Here is an 8297-nt window from a genome sequence, read left to right as displayed (position 1 = left end):
TTTGTAGACCATATGAACGCAATGATATGAATGAAAGTAAAAAATGGTTATTTTTTTCTATGGAAAATTTTCCATGCACGATTATGACACGTCATACAAATTTTGTCATCAATACACGCCTATGACACGTGTGAGTGCGACTTTTGTATACATTCATAGTAAAAACTCGCAACATAGTAACCGATCTTCGTAATATTTGAGAGATTAATGCAGAATAGATAGAAGCATCAATTGTCTTCTTTGGATTGTTTATACCATTTATAAGTTTCAAGATATTCAATCTCAAACTTTAAAAATCGTTTTTCTCGAAATGTGCTAAATGGCGCTTGTCATAAGATAGCACAACAGCGACGATGTGGCTCTGCATGACTGAAAATATTTTTTATTCGTGCAACATGAATGTATAAATCACGCGTGTTTTTTGTAAACGGCCAATAAGCATGCTGTCAAAATTCACTTCGAGAGAAAATTCCGGCCAAACCGTAACTCGCCGAGAACGGATGTTAACATTTTATGGAAGAAAAAAGTTTTCTCTTTCGTCTACTGCTAAGATTTATAGTCGGCGACTAATGGTTTGTCTGGAATTTCCCCTCAAAGTGAATTTTGACAGCATGCTTATTGGCCCTTTTCAAAAAACACGCGGGAAATAGACCTTAACATTACAAAAAAGCATTGCTGCCCTGCCTTCAAAATTGTAAAACAAAATAACTTTCGGTTTGAGCACTTTAATAATTTATTTGGGTATGTACAATACATCGAAAAATGTTGAAGTAGTTGTTTATTACATTGAGTATAGTACATTTAAATATTTTTCCTGCTAACTTAGTTTGTATTGTCAAAATGTCCCAAAAAAGGGTTCTTCATTTGAACGAAAAATACCCATTGCTTTGCTCAAAAGCACGAATTTCAAACCGATAGGCATCATAAATATAAATGTTCATATTGGAAGTCCAACTTCCTCAATGATGGATTCTTAATACACAAAAAAAAAATTCTGCCAAAATATTCTCACTGTTGATAATTTATGAACATAATTTATTGGAAATAACTCCATTTTTTCCATGAGATGTGCACCTATGAATATTTTGGTTCTTCAATACTGTCATGTCGACAGCCACGAACCTGATGAGCTACGTGCCAACGCTAAAGTACTCGGAACAAAAAATGTAATATTTGACTAGCTTAACATTAGTTAAATTTTGCCTTCATGCTATAGTTAACTCTTTCTATGTCGATATTCTCAATCTCGATATTTCTCCGTATCTCGATTATTTCGTAAATCCCTTCAGATTGTCTATGAAAAATCCTCCGTATCTCGATATTTTCTCTATCTCGATATCTCCCTATTTCGATGTACCTAGCTTGAAATTCACCTGCAATTTTCTCTCCTTAAGTGTTTTTTTCCGTCGGCACATCACAGTAGATACAAAATGACATAAAGATTGACGTGTAGGGCATTTAGTCCGATGACTATTTGCTGGTTATGTATTGATGTTCTCTTATAAAGAGTCATATCAAGCATTGTAAAAAAAACTCGTGTTTAGCATATTCATCTGGATGTGTTGTATCTTCACCGCAAAAATTTGTGCAATTACTGGTATACACATGAGAGATTTTTTAGAAAATTGCACACCACACCGGAATATTTAACAATATGTTTTTTAAAAACGTTTCGAGCACCTTTAAAAATTAATATTAAATTGGTCAATTTTGTTGTAGATGGGGAGAGAGCACCCCATGGAGAAATATCATATTCAATCTCCAGAACGGTAATCTAATGAATGATATCCTTAAACAAAAGTCATTGTAATAAGGCACTGATTTTTTCAAACTATAGTTCCATCGCAATCCACCAGACCTTTCATTTTGTTCTTTTCAGATTTGAAACAATTTGCGTCGACGTAAAATGTATATTTGTTCAATGTTTGAAAATTATGACGGTCTACCTGCATTTTCTGGACAAATTGTGGATTCGGGTGCGTAATTCATTTGGCGACCAATGTATGTCATAAGACTGAAGTTCTCTGCACATTTTCACATAAATGCAATCTGTTTGTCTTATAAACGTGCTTCTGAACAACACTTTGGATCTCCATGCGGAACATTAATTTGTCCTCAGCCTTCAATTTGCGTACGTGTGGTAACAAGCTCGTGAAAAAGGCTTCATCCTCATCGACGGGAGTACTGTTTTTTCTTGCCTTCTTTTCGAGCAGCTGTAATTTGCGTGTCTCAATGTCGACCTGCTGCTCCAAATTGGTAGCTGAGGCATGTTTTCCTCCAGACTACTAATCTCAGATGTATCCAAAAATTCGATAGACTCATTTGTTTCATCAATGCTTTGCTGCAAACAGTCATCTTCAAACAATTCCGTTCTTACGGGATCGCGAATCGAGATTTCCACCGGATTTACGTGCCGTCACTTGGGCTTTAATGAAAAGCATTGAGTTGAAATATGGCCAGGTGGTGTATGTTTCGTAATTTGATGGCCTGCATCTCCAGATTTTCCTTCTGGAATCTTTTTCAGCTCCTTTACAAAACAGTCCCGTAACGATTTCCATTTTTTCTTTGCCAATTCCACTGCAGAGTTTTTAAAAATATTCGTGCTCGAATTTGAATTATTTTTTTAGTTTTCACTTACCTGTAACATCACACACTTCCTTAGCAATTTGCTGCCAAAACTTATCAACTGTAAATTTGTTTCTGTACTGTTTTAATGTTTTGTCCCATAATGGTTTTCTCGAAAAAAAAACAAGCGAAATCAAATTTTCAGTATCGATCTCCATTTTTCTTGTCAAACAATAAAATTATAAAGAGTCATATAAAGCATTGTAAAAAAACTCGTGTTTAGCATATTCAACTGGATGTGCTTGTATCTTCACCGCAAAAATTTGTGCAATTACTGGTATACCATGAGAGATATTTTAGAGAATTGCACACTACAGCGGAATATTTAACAATATGTTTTTTACAAACCTTTCGAGCACCTTTAAAAATTAATATTAAATTGGTCAATTTTGTTGTAGATGGGGAGAGAGCATCCCATAAAGAAATATCATATTCAATCTCCAGAACGGTAATCTAATGAATGATATCCTTAAACAAAAGTCATTGTAATAAGGCACTGATTTTTTCAAACTATAGTTCCATCGCAATTCACCAGACGTTTCCATTTTGTTCTTTTCAGATCTGAAACAAATTGCGTTGACGTAAAATGTACATTTGTTCAATGTTTGAAAATTATGACGGTCTACCTGCATTTTCTGGACAAATTGTGGATTCGGGTGCGTAATTCGTTTGGCGACAAATGTATGTCATAAGACTGAAGTTCTCTGCACATTTTCACATAAATGCAAGAGTTTTTGCAGGTATCTCGCACACACATCGATCACTCGAAAAAATTTGTGACCACTTAATATTTTACAATTTTTCCCGTTTTTGTTTTTACTCATTATATGTGATAAGTTCTAAACGCGACGCAAATTGTTTTGTCAAAGTAATGAAAACATAGAAGTAACGCTTATAGCATTTCCTTTGGTTGGGGCAGTACAACGAAATACAAATAATAAAAACGTAAATCGTACGAAGAAAGTCTATAAAGTTTATGGCTCATTTTACAGTTTTAGAATAAGTGACTTCGGTCCCTTTAGATATGACCGCACTCACTCCTTGGTGGCGCTCCAGTTTGATATTTCTGTTGGGAGAATTGAAAAAATAAAATAATGCAAGCGTAGATGCACATAATTAAATCAAAACAAAATTTCTATCTTGAGGAATTGTGACAGAAAACCATCTTTGCTGTCCTTGCGTCGTTTTCCGAACCGTCCGCAGATATACTGCTTTCTTATATTTTCGTTTTTACTCCAAACCATAAACAAACCTGATTTTGATAGCGTTATACAAATCTGAGCCTGAACTTGATAATATTTGACTTTTTATCATATCTCCTATATTGCCAACAAATTGAATAAAGTCGGTAAGGACATTTAATTTCGACAGGTACACTTCATCAACACGAACACTGTGCGAAGTAATCTGGGGATGCAACCATGAATTGATATATTGAATCCGCGACAATACCGTTATCCAAAATTCTTGGGTTCTCGTTGGTTTTATTCAAGATTTCGTTTGGTAAATCAGTTGCGGTTAGCATTCACTGCAGATTTTTGCCAATGTTCTCAATTCTTCCATGCTTTTTCCAACGTATTTCATGTCGAAGTCGTTTTGTAGGAAAATCGTGTTACTCAATGATCCGCCAAGCACTGAAATTTACATTGTCGCAATGGGAACAAAAGTCTGCTGCATCATTACCGTCCTGTTTAATCAGTTCCAGTAACTCAATAAAAATTTTCCGGGTTTTATTCTTTTTAGTATCGTAGAATCGTTTAATTGTTCTGCCGTGATCCACATCTGTGACCTTAAAGAGTTCATCCTTGAGCGTGGTTTTTTAATGTAGAATACATTTAAGGTTTCAATATAGGGGTCCCGTTTCAAAATATCGGCTGCGGCGCCGCGTCAGATTTTGAACGTTAATAACTTTTATCATACTAAACAGAATGATTTGATTTTTAGGCCAATTTGTTGCAAATATGTTCCTCTATGCTGTATTAAAATTTGAAGTATGTATAACATGCACTAATAACAAAAAAATGTGTTTTGAAAAATCTTTCGAAAACGACTCGGAAAAGTGAAAATTTTCAGCCCATCCCGCACAGAGCCGTCACTTTGGTAGACCAACCGAACAATAAAATAATGAAAAGTTTATATATAGGTCCACTACATGTTTGTTCCTATGGTTATTCGCATTGGGTTGCTTGACGAGAGCAGTTGGTGGGGGAAAGACGGCATATTCCTTTGGTTAGGCCATTAGAAGCCGGACGGAAAGGAAAGGCTCATGCACGGCACGAGAACGAGCGAGAAAGCGATAGTAGTGCATATTAGCGCGATTCTATAAATATCTGTCGGTCGGTTTTTCTCATCATTCGTATTCGTTCAAGCACTAGCAAGCAGCCAGTCCACCGAAGGAAAGCAGTTGGCGATGACGAAGGCGGAAAAAGTGCCTACAGCTACTGGTGACTCATCGCAACCCGATCAGGAACTGTCGCCCTGCAAGAATTTCGCCCCAACTAAAGGGCAACAGAGTAGGCTATCGTTCCAGCGTCTGGGTCGTGAGATTGTACAGGACTGCAAAATCGAGCTACGCTTACAAAGCTCAGTCGTAATGATGCCCCGAGAAGCCAACGACGCAAACTTGGTCGGTTTGTTCGAGGATGCAAAATAGTGCTTTCTGACTCACCGTGTCCGCGGGGAGTGCGTCTGAATTATGCTCCCGCAATAAAACAATAAACGGTTCTTTACAGGACCAATTAATTGTGTTGTAATAAGAGTTAAACTGAAATTTACATTTTATGGTGCATAACAAATAATTTTCAGAAAGCTATATAAGAAATACGATGTGTGGAAAGAAAGAAAGAGAATTTAAATTATCCTCTCGCTCGTTTCCGTGCACTGCTTTTCCATTCCTTTCTGCTGCTACTACCATCATAACTTAAACGAATGTGCGTGTTCCCCCACCATCTCATGGCCAGTGTTGCCACAATTGCATGTTGCTATTACAATTTGAATTATTTTATTGATCCTCTCTAGTATTGATAAAATATAGAACGTGCAAAGTACACTAGTCGCATGCTTTTATTCGAACTTTTTGGCAGCCTCCGTTGATTAGCTGCATAAATCGATTTGTTTGTGCAGCTCCTTGCTAGTAGAAAACTAAATAGCCTTTATCAGCGCTAACAAATAAGACAAAAGAATTTAAATTTGTGAAAATCTTCTCCTTCCTTCTTTTCAAATCTGCAACATTCTTTGAAAATATTGTTGGAATGTTGTTATTGAAAAACTGAACATGCAAGTTTGCTAGCATTGGCCACTAGATTGAAGGCGATGGAAAGACAGAATATTCGTTTTGGTTATGCTAGTATTGGTAGCCGAACGGAAAGGAAAGGCACAGGAATGGCACGAAAACGAGCGGGAGAGCGATAGTAGTGCTTTCTCGTGTTTTCATATATGAATATTGGTCGGTCGGTTTTTCTCATCATTCGTATTCGTTCAAGCACTAGCAAGCAGCCAGTCCACCGGAGGAAAGCAGTTGGCGATGATGACGGTCCGCAAAAGTGCCCCAGCTACTTGTGGCCCATCGCAACCAACTACCGATCAAGAACTATCGCCATGCTAGTATTTCGCCCCAACTAAAGGGCAACGGAGCAACTAATCCGCTGGCTAACATTCCAGCGTCTGGTTCGTAAGGTTGTGTATTACTTCAAAGTCGAGCTACGCTTACAAAACTCAGCCGTAATGAAGCCAGTGATGCCTACTTGGTCGGTTTGTGGGAGTGGGCGTAAATTACAATAAAAGCAACGGTTCTTTTCAGGACCAATCAATTGTGTTCTAGCGAGAGTTAAACTGAAACTTTCATTTTAAGGTGTGTAGCAAATTTTCAACAAGCAACATAATACGTTGTGTGGAAAGAAGTAGCTTGCACATGGAACAAAAATTTAAATTATCCTCTCGCTCGTTTCGTGCACTGCTTTTCCATTCCTTTCTACTGTTATTATCAGTATTACCAAAACGAATGTGTTGTTGCATATGTTTAAGAGAAACGTTGAAGTCGCATGCTTCTATTCAAGCTTTTTGGCAGCCCCCGTGAACTAACTGCATATGATTTTTTTGTGCAGCTCCGCGCTAGTAGCAAACAAAATGGCCCTACCAGTGTCTGATTCGTGAGATTGTGCAGGATTTCAAAGTCGAGCTAAGTTTATAAAGTTCAGCCGTAATGGTATCCGAAGAAGCCAGTCTTGTCGTTTTGTTCGAGGCTACAAAACAGTTCGCCAGGCACGTAACTATCATGCCAAAAATATCCAACGATCCAGCGCATCACCATCAACACCAACGCCGATAACAAAGGTTTTTTTCAGAACCACCATTATTACCATAGAGAATTATTTGAAAATTTCCCATTCAAACGTGATTCTGTTGAATATTATTAGATTTAAATTAACGTCTCGAATTGAAATCACGACGCTCTGGTTATGTGACAGACATTACCCACCCATCTTTTTTATTGTGACCACGACTAACGGTTTAATATAGACACCCCATTTCAATATTTCTGAAGGAACAGAAGGTCGAGTTTGGAAAGTTTGTAACTTTCATTGTACTTAACCAAATTACACAATGTTCGTACTAATGATTCAGAAATATGATCAGGAATCTTCTGTTAGATTTGTAAGTATGTATAATTTACATGAATAAAGAAAAATTGATTTTCAGGAATCAATTATTATCTGTTCTTCCATTGGCCAGTACTACGCGACTTCCTCATGCTAACAATTAATTTCATCGTTAGCCATCTCCCTCACCAAGGCCAACAACGCCAACAAAACTGGTCCTTTTCAGGACCACCATCATTTTTGTAAAGAATAATTTGAAATATTCCTCGCCCAAATCACCATTTGTCCGAAAATTCCAATGAGTATCAACATATTTGAAGAACGTGTTCCTTATGTATTCTACATCTCTCCGGTTATGTCGCAGACATTACCCACCCATCTTTTTTTTCCAATACACAGGATTGTCGGTTACTGTTAACTAAATATACAATAATGTGAGAACATGCGTTATTAGGACAACATCTAACTACCTTTCCATTCGTTGTAAGATTTACCAACGCATACAGTACAGCACTTACATGCGAACAAGTATTGCTGATACCGGCAGTACAATCACAGTGAGCTGATAAAATACTTCCTTCTTTTTCCACAATCACCCAAGGATTCAGTGACTTCTCGTTGAGGCGCATGAAGTGAGCGTCCTATAAAATGAGAAACTTTTCTGTTTAATTCTCAATAGCTATAAAATCCAGTAAACCACTTTGTAAACACTAATGACTAAAATGTATTCATCAAACTTACCTTCCCAACCACAACGTACTGGCTACCTAGCATCCATTCTTTCACAGAATGGACAAAACCCGCTTCGAATTTTCAGTAATCCTCCAGACTTCGAATGTTTTTCACAAAATTACCGGTATACAGGATTTGAAATTTAACAGGTAGTCTACGACAAAACACGTAGTTACCTTCGTAGGCAAATCGTTCGATATTTGCATCATGTAAGGGTCGTGAAGTTGCACTGCCTTTATTTTTCTAAGTACCTTTTCCGCACATTAGGATATCCTTGTGGTAGTTTCTGGCATATTCAGAGATGAGTGGTCCTACCGAAAACAAATTACCTGCTGGAAACAT

General features: G+C 37.3%; 1 pseudogene; it reads right to left on the bottom strand.

Moving 5' to 3' along the window:
- Nucleotides 1-4237: 4237 nt before the first annotated feature.
- Nucleotides 4238-8297, bottom strand: LOC131676033 (uncharacterized; annotated as a pseudogene).

Source organism: Topomyia yanbarensis, chromosome 1 (assembly GCF_030247195.1).
Source record: "Topomyia yanbarensis strain Yona2022 chromosome 1, ASM3024719v1, whole genome shotgun sequence".
In the NCBI taxonomy this organism is placed as follows: Eukaryota; Metazoa; Arthropoda; class Insecta; order Diptera; family Culicidae; genus Topomyia; species Topomyia yanbarensis.
Note: the sequence above shows the minus strand (reverse complement) of the source record. Positions and strands in the feature narration are given on the sequence as shown.